This window comes from Phodopus roborovskii, unplaced genomic scaffold (genome assembly GCF_943737965.1).
Source record: "Phodopus roborovskii unplaced genomic scaffold, PHOROB, whole genome shotgun sequence".
NCBI classification, from domain to species: domain Eukaryota; kingdom Metazoa; phylum Chordata; class Mammalia; order Rodentia; family Cricetidae; genus Phodopus; species Phodopus roborovskii.
The window spans coordinates 69,450,969-69,463,849 of NW_026126418.1; the positions used below are offsets into that span (position 1 = coordinate 69,450,969).

The window sequence follows — 12,881 nt, forward strand, 5'->3', positions numbered from 1 at the left end:
TAAGTGGATGGATGATGGATGGATGGATAGATGGATGGATAGATGGTGAGTGCATGAGTGACCAGTGATGAGAAGTAGATGACTAGAGGGTTAAGACCTACAGTGGAAGGTGCTGAGTTGTCAAGTCACACACATCCTAAGAATGGAGAGAGAGAGATTTGGAGTTTGAGGCCTGGGCCCTGCCAAACCCTATCTAAGTGAGCTGTTGCCCCTATACTATTGCCTGGTGACCCCCTATGTTCTGACATCAAGTCTGTGACCAAAAGCTCCAGTTCTAGTTTCTTCCCTCTTACAGCCATCCACACATCTCAGCTTGAAGAATGTTTGATGAGTTCTTTTCCATGGAAGAGTTTAATTAACTCTGGAACCCAGCAGTTCTCCCAGGCTCATCATCCAGGACTCTCTGGGGAGGGACCTCCTTGACAAAGATCCATAAACTATATTATACAGCAGACCTTGGAATTAAACAGCCTCTCTCTCCACTCCCAAGGGTAGGTTTCTTCTGCATGCCACTTTGGAAGTCACCCAGGTTCTAAAACATAGGTTCCACTATCTCCCTTTCCAGTCACCAGCTAGGCATCTATGAATAAGCAGACCTCCAGGAACCAAACCAAGATACCCCTTTGGGGCTGAGGTAAGACAGAGTTTCTCTGTGTAGCCTTGGCTATTCTGGAACTTGCTGGCCTAGCACTCACAGAGATCCACCTGCCTCTGCCTCCTGAGTGATAGGATTAAGGAGTGCACCAATACGTCCAGCTCCAAAATGCCAGGTCTTTGGAAGGTAGGTACAAATAGGGATAACATCACCCATGTTGGCAAGCTTTTTCTCCGTGGTAACACCACTGTGCTGGTGCAATGCTGACTCGAGAACCATTGCACTCTTCAGGAAGAATTCCTCCATGATCCCCACAGCTCAGGGCTAGGCTCCCTGTTTGCAAACAGAGTCTGAATGGGCAGTTACTGGAACACATAAGAGCAGCTTCAAGGGGCTACACAGCAAAGGAGGCACCCTTCATTGGGCAGCTGCTAGGTGAATGCATCTAGCCATGTGGCAGGGTAGTGGGCAGTGCCTACATCGGAGCCACATGCATACAAACTCCCTTGGCCACATGGATGTATCCCCTAAGGCCAGAGATAGTCCCTGACTGTAGCTGCACTGCGGTCAGAGTATAATGAAAAGGAGCTCAGAAATGACCTTCTAATCGCCTGGGCTCTCCTGGGCAGACTGTAAGCTTCTGCTAATTGGAGCTGCCACCAGGTGCAGGAAGTCAGAGCTGCTGGGGAGAGCAGCCCTGAACCCACCCTTGCCTCCTGCTTCCTCCACTGGGTCCCTTTTGAAAAGATAAAATGACTCCCCACAAATGCCCTCCACATGGGTAAAACAGCACAGCAGGGAGTCCTGGCAAATGAGGTCCTGTCTGTGCTGTTTGCAACTGAATCAAAGCAGTGCTGTTCACAGGAGACAGAACAGTATACCCTTCACCCAGTGTGGAGGACTGGGCCCTTGGAGCTTCATTTCAAAGTGAGGCAACCCTGACCTGCCTCCTGGGAACCTTGAGGGAGGAGATGAGGCCACACGAAGAGTTGTGTTAAGCAACATGGTCTCCTTCATTCCAGTCTCCTCTGGGTTTTACAGGAAACTAAGAGAGTGGGGATGGAAGGAGGGTGAACTTGGGGGGCTGGGTCATCTGTTGCTGGGTGCAGGGCAAAAGAGCATCCACAGAATCTGATAGCAAGCTTCAGTGAGGCTGCCTGCCTTCCCTGAACTCCAGCGCAACTGCACTGAGAATAGGTGGAGCCTGGCCCTCGGCAGCTAGCCAAACTGCCAGCCACACTGCTTCCACTGGCTAGCTAAAGCCCATTTTAGACTGCAACTTTTAACCTAAAAAAAATATAGAGTATGTAAATTACAGTCTGAAAGACCCAAGCAGAACCTAAGATCCTAGAATGGGACTACAGGCCTCAGGTGGCACTGGAGTCAGGGCCCCAGGTGGCTGTGGCTGTTCAGGCTCCCAGAGCCCTCAGGAATTCACCTCTTTCCCACACTAATCGAGACCTAAGCCTTAGTGTGCCATTGGCACTGATGCCTGCAAGAGCCCTGAGTCTCCACCCTAAATAAAGCTGGCCCTTGATCCTGTGTAGTGGGAATTTTCTTTGGGCCAACAACCAGCTCCCAAATGAAAACATACAGACTTATTATTAGTAATGAATGCTTGACCTTAGCTTAGGCTTATTCCACTATATCTTTTAATTTAAACTGTTTCTCTTTATTCACTGAGATAGTTCCTCCTCCAGGAAGCCCTCCAGCCCTACAGACAGGATTACTGCCCACCTCATACCCCTTCCATTCCCAATGCCCAGGGTCAGTCACCTCCCTAAGAGAAAGAGGTTGGACTTGATCCCTTGAGCCTATAAGATCAACAGGTAGACCTGTTCACCTCCACTGAGCCACCTGTCCTGTTGGTAATGGGGACAGAGGAAAGGCTATGTCACTTCTGGAGTCCCTATTGAGGAGTGAGTAACTAAACTCTTTCACCCACTCTCATAGGAACCAGTAGCCTCTTGGGGGGCAGAGAGAAAGCCATCATGCAGGGACCCTTATGTAGAACACTCTGAAAAGTAGAGTTAGATTCAGATCCTAAACAAAATCCTCAGGGCCCAGGGTGAGAGTGAGTTTGTTTGTTTGGTGTGATGCTAGGGATAGAACCCAGGGCTGTATGCATGCTAAGCACATGTTCTTCTACTGAGCTACATGCCCAGGTCCTAGGAGAGGCAGGGAGCAAGACAACCTGGCACACAAGGACATTTGACAAAAAGCTTAATGATCTCTGGGTCCCATGTAACGGAAGGAGAGGACCAACTCCTGCAAGTTGTCCTCTGACCACCACATGTGTGCTATGACATATGCCACACACACACACACACACACACACACACACACACACACACACACACACACGACTCCCAGTCACTGCCCTCAAGCAAGAAGGAATGTCTGACCAAAGCAAGGGAAATCTGTGTCCCAAAAGTGCTGTGGATCTACACCTGCTTCAACAGTGTTTGACAGGACGGACCCAGGGACCCCCACTTTCTTTGCTTCTTACCACCAGTGTCTGCAGCCACAGCCTCCTGGACCACCTCCCCTCCACCATCAGCTCCTAGGGCCAGTCAGCACCAGTTTTTTAGTGGTTAGCTCCATACTGTGGATCAGTCATGGCCTCCCTGATTCATCAGAATTACTCTGTTGAAGTGCAAGGTGCTGTCAATGGCCTGGTCAAGTTGTACCTTCTGGCATCCTATACCTATCTCTTTCCGGGTCTCTGTTTTGACACTCTGGAGGACATAGACGACTTTTTTCTAGAATCAGCAGAGGAAAAGCTCAAGAGCACCAAGCTTCTCCTTGGGTTGCAAAATGGAGTGGAAGTCTCCTCCAAGATGTGCAGAAGCCATCCCAGGATGAGTAGGGTAAAATCCAGGAGGCCATGGAAGCTGTCTTGATCCTAGAGGAAAACCTGAAGCAGGTCCTCTCGGATCTTCGTGCACTGGGCTCTGCTCATGAAGACCCACATTGCTGTTACATCCTGGATAAGGAGGCAGAGCTCATCAAGAAGGAGGGTGACTACCTAATCAACCTGCATAGGCTGGATGGGTCACAGCCACCACAGACTGGCATGTCTCAGCCATGTCCGAGCTAGTATCTTTTTGATAAATTTACTGTCAAGCATAACTAGGAGGTCCCTGACCTTCTGAGGGGCTCCTTCCTCTACTCTGTACCAGCCACCATCAGGACCTCTGCATGAACCTCTGTAGCCATTTGGAAGCTTTGTAACCACCCCCAGAGCTCCTCCCACCCCTCTCTTATGACCAAGCAAAAATAAACATTTTGTACTGGGCAGGAAAGGTATGGAATTGGGGTTGGGGAGATCTATCAAGCAGCCTATGGAAGGGGACTTTCCTCACTTCACTCAATGAAACACTCACCCTCAGGGTGGTTTGCATAAGAGCAAGGACGCCACACTGAGAAGCCAGGACAAGACCTTACTGCTAGGAAACAACCTGAATGACAGACATAGGTGGTCCAGCAGCAAGGCAGGTCACTAACCCGGACATTCAGCATGTGGCCAGGACTTTAACATGTGTTTGCCAGTGCCAGCTGTCCTCACAGGACACAGACATCCCATTGCAGATCTACACATTTTAATTCACTAATTCACATTTGTCCACCTGTTCTTTTCTCCAATCCGTACATGTTTTCCTGTGTTTGGGGACCACACACTGCAAACCAAGTGAGCCCACATGTACCATGGATTCCAGCGTCTGCAGAGTAGAGGGGTCCCCAAGCACACAGCCCTGGCAATTGCTCCTGATGTATGTGAACAGAACCTTCCAGTGTAGCTGGGACTCTCTGGGGTGACTGGACATGCTTCTTATGAGGAAGAGTATTTCTCCGTGTGTATATCTGTCTGTCTGTGTGTATAGCTCAGAACTACTCCAGGCAAAGTAGACAGCAGCCTCTGCTGCACCCCACAAACACACTCTGCAGCCCACTGGAAGTCTCCTGGCCACCAGGGCTAGATCATGCCTGCTGTGGATCCCAGGACTCCATCAGTTAGTCAGGCACTCACCTAGCTCAGCCTTAGTGACTAGGGACATTCAGGCATAGCAAGAGCTCACTTTCTGATGAAATACACACAGCCACTGGCAGAGCCTGGCCCTGAAACACCATTGAGAGACAGAAGAGAGTCCCAAGCATTTAATAGTCATGTTAACAATGTATTATTGGAAAGTGAATTCAATCTGACAGCATCCCAGCCAGCAAGAGGCAGGGCCCCCGCCAACCTGTCCATTGGCCATAGAGCCATCGCTCATCTCCGTGACTCAAGGAGACAGGCTTGCCAAGGGGTGGCACGTGTGGACACAGAACAGCCCTGGCTCGAGGCTGTGGACAACAGGCCTCCACCAAGGGGAGCCCATGAAATTTTAAAGACATCCTGCTGTCTGCCAAAGAGCGTCATTTTGACTGGCAGGCGAGCAGCACTGCTTCTGGGCTAGAGCTGGGCTGTGTCACAGGACCTGCTATTCCTCTCACCCCCTTCCTCCTATGAGTCACTACCCTCCAAAGTGAGATGATGCAGGGGCAGGGCGGTGGGATGTCTCCAAACCTGAACTTCTCCTTTACCCATATCCAACCTTCAGTCTCATCGCACTGTGATCATCCTCAGGGCTTCTCCGCTGCTGGCCTTCAAGGCAGAGTGCTTGGCCACTGGTCCAGTGACCAATGGCCTCTGGAAAAGACTGCCTCACACTTCCATGCCCTTCCGAGTTGCTTTCCAGAAGTAATTTCCATGTAATGAGAACACAGGGAAACCTCATTATTTCAGACACTGCTAATTAGAGCTTTGTGATCAGCCTGCCTAAGCCGGCAGAGGCTGACATTTGCTTTCTCTACAGACGCTGCAAATGAGCAGCCAGACAAGATCACCGGGACCTTTAAAAGGCCACAAGCAGCTCCCGGCCAGCAGCCATCAGCTGTCATACATACCATCCTCACAGGACACACTAATTGCTGGCCTGTCCTTTAGAGAAGCCCCTGCCCTAAGAATGGAGGCATCCAGTGCAGCCAAAGTTCTCTACCCAAAGAAGTTCCAGGGCACCCATGTGAGGGTTATCCCCATTTCTCAGAATGGAAACTGAGGCTTGGAGTGAGGGTCTTTCTGAGTCACACGGTAACCCCCCTGGATATGATCATAGCCACAAGACCCAACTTCCTCGTTACTGTCTCAAAGCTGTCAGAGGTGGGGAGGGGGGCTGCAGCAAGATTGGGTGCCCTTAAAGCGATTAGGCATCCCTAGAGAGATTGGGTGCCCCTGGAAAGATTGGGCACCCCTAGAGAGACATCTCAGCAAGCACCAAGAAGGAGTAAACTGGTCAGGTCCCAAAGTTCCTCCAGAGTTGTCAGGTGGCCCTGCCTGGAAGCTCCATGCAGACAGGGCCCAAGGAGCCTTAACTCTTGTAAACTCTAATATCTCTGGAGGCCACTAAGTAGGACAGCAAGGTCATGGGGGCTCTCTGTGAGCAAAGAAGATCATGCATCTGAGACCCTGATGGGATCTTGGCCATGGGGTTACAGAGCAGGGGTCAATTTTGAACCTGTAGAGGCCAGGCCGCTTCATTCCTAAGCTGTCCATGCCAGTGGATGTGGGAGAATGAGAAGAGGCAGATGTGGGGTCCATTTTATCCTGAAAGAGGCCAGTCTTCAGGGAAGATGTGCACTGGGACGCAACCTGTGAGCCTCCAGCTCTTCATTCCCAAAGTCCTCTCCTCTCCTTGCAGCAGTTAGCCCTCTGCTGTGAAAGCCACGTAGCCCTCTTCCCATCCTACCCCAGACCCTGTCCAGTGCTCTCTCCCACCCCCATGGAGGGATGAGAGATGCAGCCCTGCATATTCTCATACCTTTCTTGGAGTAGAAATCCCTAGAGTCTAGAAGGTCTGATCCATCCCAAGAGAGTCCACTACTAAAGAGTCACGTTAAAGCAATGGAGAGCCTAGTGAGGGGCCGGCTCTGTGAGTGGCACTGTGGTTCCCCGGAAAACCTTACATACACTTTACACTCCTTCTGACAGGTGCACCTATTACGCCCAGGGTATCTAATGGGAAAATACATCACAGGGAAGGTTAGGACTCCATAGGACAGAGGGGGATAAGGTACAACACAGTAGGACAGAATGGAGCCTGGAAGTGGGGAGTTTCATGTCCTCCGAGGCAGGCTAGTATCCCCCAAAGCTCTTTCCATACCCTAAATTCCTGGGCAGGACTGACCAGAGGTAGAGTGTACTTGAACTTGGAGCCTTTGGGGACCAGAACCGAGTCCATGGCCTCTCCTTTATTGGATATCTATTTCTTTTTTTGTTCAGTTTGGTTGGGTTGAGGTTTTGTTTGTGTTGGTTGGTTGGTTAGTTGGTTGGTTGGTTGGTTGGTTGGTTTGTTGGTTGGTTGGTTGGTGATTGGTTGGTTATCTTCATGACAGAGTCTCACCATGTAGCTCTAAATGTCCTGGAACTCTGTAAACCAAGCTGGCCTCAAACTCACAGAAATCTGCCTGCCTCTGCTTCCGGAGAGCTGGGACTAAAGGTGTGCACCACACACCCAAGTAAGTACTTATTCTTGCACACCTACTATGCTATATACCTGGCTTAGGCCTCATGGCTCCCTGCATCCAATCTGAGAACCCTGGCCATAAATTCTGAATGTGATAATCAGAGTGGCCTGAGGGGACAGTAGGACTGAGACCTGAACCTCACCAGGATGGGGTTTACCAAAAAAGTACCCCAGAAGAAGAGAAAACAACACAGGAACAGAGAGGAAGACGCATCAAGGACAGAGAGGGCAGAAAGGGCAGCTTTGACATCCCAGTGAAGAGCTAGAGGTTGGAGGTTTGGAGTTCTTCCTTCCTGAGACCCAGCTTGCCTCCCTTCTAGGACTTCCTAGCCACTCCCTTAGCTCCAAAATGCCCTGCCCACAAGTCCTTCCCCTCACTCCAAGGCTGGGGGCATGACAGGGAGTGTGGAAGTTTGAGAGTATGGGCAATACCTTCCCATGTATCCTAACCCACCCATGTGCATCCCACCTCACACTTTGTAAGTGCAGGGTTTTCTCCTCTCTCTCTCTCTCTCTCTCTCTCTCTCTCTCTCTCTCTCTCTCTCTCTCTCTCTCTCTCTCTCTCTCTCTCATCTCTTCCTCCTACCTCTACCCCACCCTGATAAAAAAAAAAGTCTACTCAGATTGGATCTGGTTGAGCCCCTGGTTCTCGACACACATACCCTCCATTGCTGGGAGGATTCTTCCCTGTCCCAAATATTAGGAAACAGTGTGACAAATCTGTAGCAGAGGCCGGGTCTGGAGACAAATGAGGAGAGTAGTGGCCTTTTCAATCTGCTGTCTCTACCAGAAAAGTGCAAAGTCAATTGGAGAGGCACAGGGTCTGCCTGCCCTGTAGGGCCACACCTCCCCACACTGCAGGGTCAAGGCCCCCGGGCTACTACTTTTCATGACCAGTCCCACACCCCTGTATAAACTCCAAGTTTGCCCTCCACCTACATCATTTGATTCTCTGCAGTGAGCAGACTTGCCTGTATCTAAGACTGCCTTGGTTTCTTTTCCCATTGCTATGCTAAAACACTCTAGCTGCAACAACTCAAGGGAGAAACGGTGTACATTCACTCACATTTTGGGGGTACAGCCCATCGTGGAGGGGAAGACAAAGCAAGCAGAAGCTTGGAAAATCTGATCACACTACATCTTCAGTCAGAAGACAGCAATGAATTAATGCAAGTGCTCAGATTTCTCCACTCCTGTACTACCCAGGATCCCCTAACTAGGGAATAATGCTGCCCACAGCAGGCAACTCTTCCAAGCTCAAAGGAATCAGAACAGCCCAGAGACCCTTCTCCCTGATAATTCTAAATTCAGGCCATTTATATTAATCACCACAGGACCTGCAGATAGATTGTCCTTGAGGGAGGATTGCATCTTCCCCATACCCTATAGGGTGGGACCCTTCAGATACCCATACACCTTAGCAGTGGAGAGATTCTGGTGGAAAAGAAAACCAGAAAGATCCTGGGTCAATGGGCTATGACCCACCTGGACTCCCCAAATCCCTAATATATTCCAGCCAGCCAGGTGTGACTGCTGGGAGCTGTGAGGCCTAGTTTCAGACCAACATATGAGTTGCTTGTCCAATGGGTCTCCAGATGAGGCAAAAGCCCATGGGGACAGTCTCACTCAGCAAGGATCAGGGGCTTCGGGACAGTGCAGAATACTGCTGGGACTACCCAGCCTGCACACTCTCTTCTCTCTCATAATATTGATAATTCTCTTGGCAGTTTTGAGATTCACTTTGTCAGTCACACATGAGACAGATGTGATCTTTCCCATAAACCCCATTTTTTTCACAAATATTTTCCCCTAAAATTCTTTGGGAGCTAATGCCTTAGGTTTCTAGTCTGGGGATGCCAGCTGTCACTCTAGGCCCTGGGAGTTGTCCTGATTCAGTGCTGACAGGATCAGGGGCAGATCACCCTATTTCTGTAAATATGTTTTGTTAAATTTTGAACAATATTGTTCTTGAAATTGTGTGCCTATGTTTATCACCTTTTAGTCTTATAAAGACAGAATTACCTGGCTCCATATTTGGCCAAGCTAGCAAAATTTAGGTGTTGTTTTTTGTTTAAAAGATGTTTTGATTATAACAGTTGGGGGGAATAAAACAATATTTGACATATTTGTTTTTGCAGGGGGTTAAAACTGGAGGGTGGGAAAAACATGCTTGTTTTTGAAGTATAAATAAAGATAGCTTGAGCTATTCTGAGCTGCCACTTGGGTAAAACTTGTGGTCAGACAATTTATTTCTTCATGCTGATGCCCTTTCCCCCACCTCAGGACATGAACCCAGGCTGCTGCTGGACTGTGGCATGTGACAGGGCTAAGGAACCACCTGGGTTCTCTCTGTCACCAGCATCCAAATATGACAAAGTCCTCCAGGCCTCGGAACCGCAAGTCCTAAATCCTATGCTGCTTCCATTTCTCTCATTTCAATAATTCTTGCATCTATGTTGTGTAAATAAAATTATTCTTTCCCCCAAAAAAACCATTAGCATTGCCCGACATTAATTCCCCTGCAGTCTGTGTAATTAACTGCATGTTGCACAGGGCATCAGAGGATCCGCCCGCTAATCACCACTCCCCCGCTCCATGTTCCTAATTAAATCTCCTTCCTGTTTACCCACTTACAGGATCCTTTTCGAAGACAGGAGCTGCCAGGGAAGTCACTGCAATAAATCATCGTGGGGTAATTTTCAGAGGTTGCAGTTCCACGTGATACACTCACTTCCCCTTCCCATTGTCGTCTCCTCCCCACGCACATCCCACTGCAGGCTGGATCTCCATGGCTGTGGAGTATGCAGGGAGGGTTTGCCACTGGCAAAGGCCCAGCCCTCTGCCGCCTAGAGAGACAACCTGGTCCTCCTGACACATCCCAGCCAGGGGAGAGAGCCTGGCATTGGGAAATGAAATGAGAGATGAGATGCTTCAGGCCCAGAGCTGTGGCCACAGACTTGGTTATGTATGCAATATATAAACAGGCCATTTGGAGGCCTTGGATCTATTCAGAGTTAGCCATCCATCATCTTTCTCATGCTAAGACAATCTCCATCATCCCAGAAAGAAACCTGTGCTGGCCAGAGGCCCTGCTGCAGTGCCCTCCTAGCCCCACCAGCCTGCCCTCTCCACTTTTAGCTGTGGTTTGTCTGTGTGGCAGTGGTCCTGTGGCCTTGAGCAAGCAGTTTGACTGTCCTCCCCTGAGTTTGCTCATCTGGAGGGCTATGTGGCACTTCCTTTGTTGGTAGGTGGAGTCCTGGGATGACAACTTTCAATGCCCCTTGATAACAGGCACAGGATCTGCAGGGGCCTGAGGCTGATAGCCACAGGCATCTTTACCCCACTACTGTGCTTCCCATCTCTGCCCATCCTTAGGCTCATGCTGTGTAGTAAGCGCCAACTATATGCCAGTCACTACAGACAGCACCTTTCTCCCTTCCCAGGGTTACCCTAGGCAAAAGAACTGGCCCCTCTAAGAACCACGGAGGTTTAAGGTCACCATGGCTAGGATGTGTCAGAAGGACCAGGTTATGTCTCTAGGCAGCAGAGGGCTGGGCCTTTATGTCTCTGTAGACACTTCTCAGAAAAGAAGGGACAGGATCTCTGTAGGTTCTGTGCCACCCCCATCCAACCAAGGCCTAGCCATTCCTCCTAGGCAGGTGACTGGCTTTCTTCTATCCCAGAGAGCAGAGGCTACACCTTTGTGTGCCCTCTGCCCATCCCCTGCAGGGGAAAACCCAAGGCCTACAGGCCTACAATGTGAGAGCCAAAGTTACATTAAGTTTTAATTACTGTGCCTAAGAGATCCATCAAACAAAAATGCCTCTGATCTGCAAGCCCCTTACCCAAGGACAGAAAGTTCCTGAAATGCTGGAGGCTACTGTTTATGGGAGAGAACAAGCCACATGTTTTCACTCCCCTAAACAAGTTTGTTTGACCCATCTGCACCAGATGTGCTTGATCACACGTGGGTGGGAAGTTCACAGGGAGGAGGTACATCAGGATGTATGCTTACCCCATTGAACCTGATGGGAAATGCAAAAAAATACGGGTTTTTCTTCTTAGGCTGATATAAACTGCGATTCTGGGCCATTTCCTAGGAACCTGGGTATGGACCTGGCCAGAACCCATACACCTGGCCAGTATTTAATTAAAGTTTGCTTCACATTTGGCTTTAAACTGTGATGGTGGTCTTATTCTCAATTGATGGAATTAACAGCAGCCATCCAGGATGATTCCAGAGTTGTATGTCCAGGTGAGGGGCCTGGACATACAACAACAGATCAAACACAGTCTGCAAACTAGCCTTGTGTCCTTATCCTCTTGTTTAAGATGAAGGTGCTAATCCAAACCAGGACTCCTGTAAGACATACCCCAAGGCCATCACACCGAAATCCTGGCACCTGTGAATGTGATCTCATATGTGACACTTTAGATATGATGGAGGATTGAGCTGGGACGATCATCTTGAGCTCGGCAGTAGGAACTATATTGTTATTGCTGTCCTTAGGAGACAACCAGAGGAACATTCAATACCAAAGTAAAACCATGCAAAGATGGAGCTAGGAGGAAGGGATACTAGAGGCAACAGGAGCCAGAAAAGGCAGCAAATACACCAACACATCTCCACACCACAATCACCACCATCACCACCAACCACCACTACCATCACCACCATCATCCCATCACTGATGCCCAGAGTCCAGTCCAACCTCCACCTTGACTTTGGACCTTAGCTGCTGGCAATACCCTAGGTTTGGTACAGGCTGGTTTGAAGGCCGTCTTTAGTAGAGGTCCAGGAGCAACTTCACTGCCACCACTAGCCTAAGACAATCTTAGGACACAGGATTCCACAGTCCAAGTGGGGACTCAAATCTTGGGTCTTGCACCCAACTTCCCCAGATGTCTCTTGAAGTTGCCCAGGGCAGCCTTCCATGGAATACTCTGGATGTCTTGGTACCCCATAGCAATAGTCCCCTGAACATGTCTCTGATGTGGGATTGGGAGTGGAAGGGCCTCCCAGGAGCCTCTGTGATGAATGCTGCTATTCTCTGCACAGATCAGAGGTAGACCTGACTGGGGTGATGGGGAATGAAGAAATGACAGACACATATATACAAAGGCTGGGACAGGGTGGGCCATGTTCTCTGATGGAGACATACCAGCAGCATGTTTACTATAAACAGCAGGAACAGGGAAAAGATTCCTGAACAGAAGCAGTAAAGTTGGTGAAGGAAGTTTATACTATAGTTCTGTTCACAAGGTTTATATTTGGATAAGGGCAAGGTTTTGCCATCTCCATGGGTCTGAGACATTGGATCCTTGACATGACTGTGCTCATGTCAATAATACTCATTCTCTCAGTCTTCATCTGCTTCCCCACCAAAACCTGTAGGGAGCAAAAGAGGAAAAGCAGGAGGAGGGGGCTGGACATGGCACCTAGATGCTGGGACATGGCACCTTCATGCTCAGCTCTGTCACAAATCAGGGCCAAGACCTCATGACACTAGAAAGCCCACATCACCCAGTTGTTAGTCCTGATGCCCTCAGAAGATGCATGAGCTTGCCCAGGACTTTCTCCTTGGTCAAGGGCAGGTCTTAATAGAGTCAGGCTGAGAGATATTGGTGGTTACCAGTTCTCTGGATACAGGCATCTCTTCGATGGCAATGGAGCCAGCATCTGCCACATGTATCCCAGTGCCAACAGGTTTGATTTCTAGCCC

At 49.5% G+C, this 12,881-nt stretch overlaps 1 pseudogene; it reads left to right on the forward strand.

Annotated features, from left to right (window-relative positions):
• The first annotated feature begins 3,213 nt into the window (after positions 1–3,213).
• On the forward strand, positions 3,214–3,731 carry LOC127222133 (ferritin light chain 1-like; annotated as a pseudogene).
• The last annotated feature ends 9,150 nt before the right edge of the window (positions 3,732–12,881 follow it).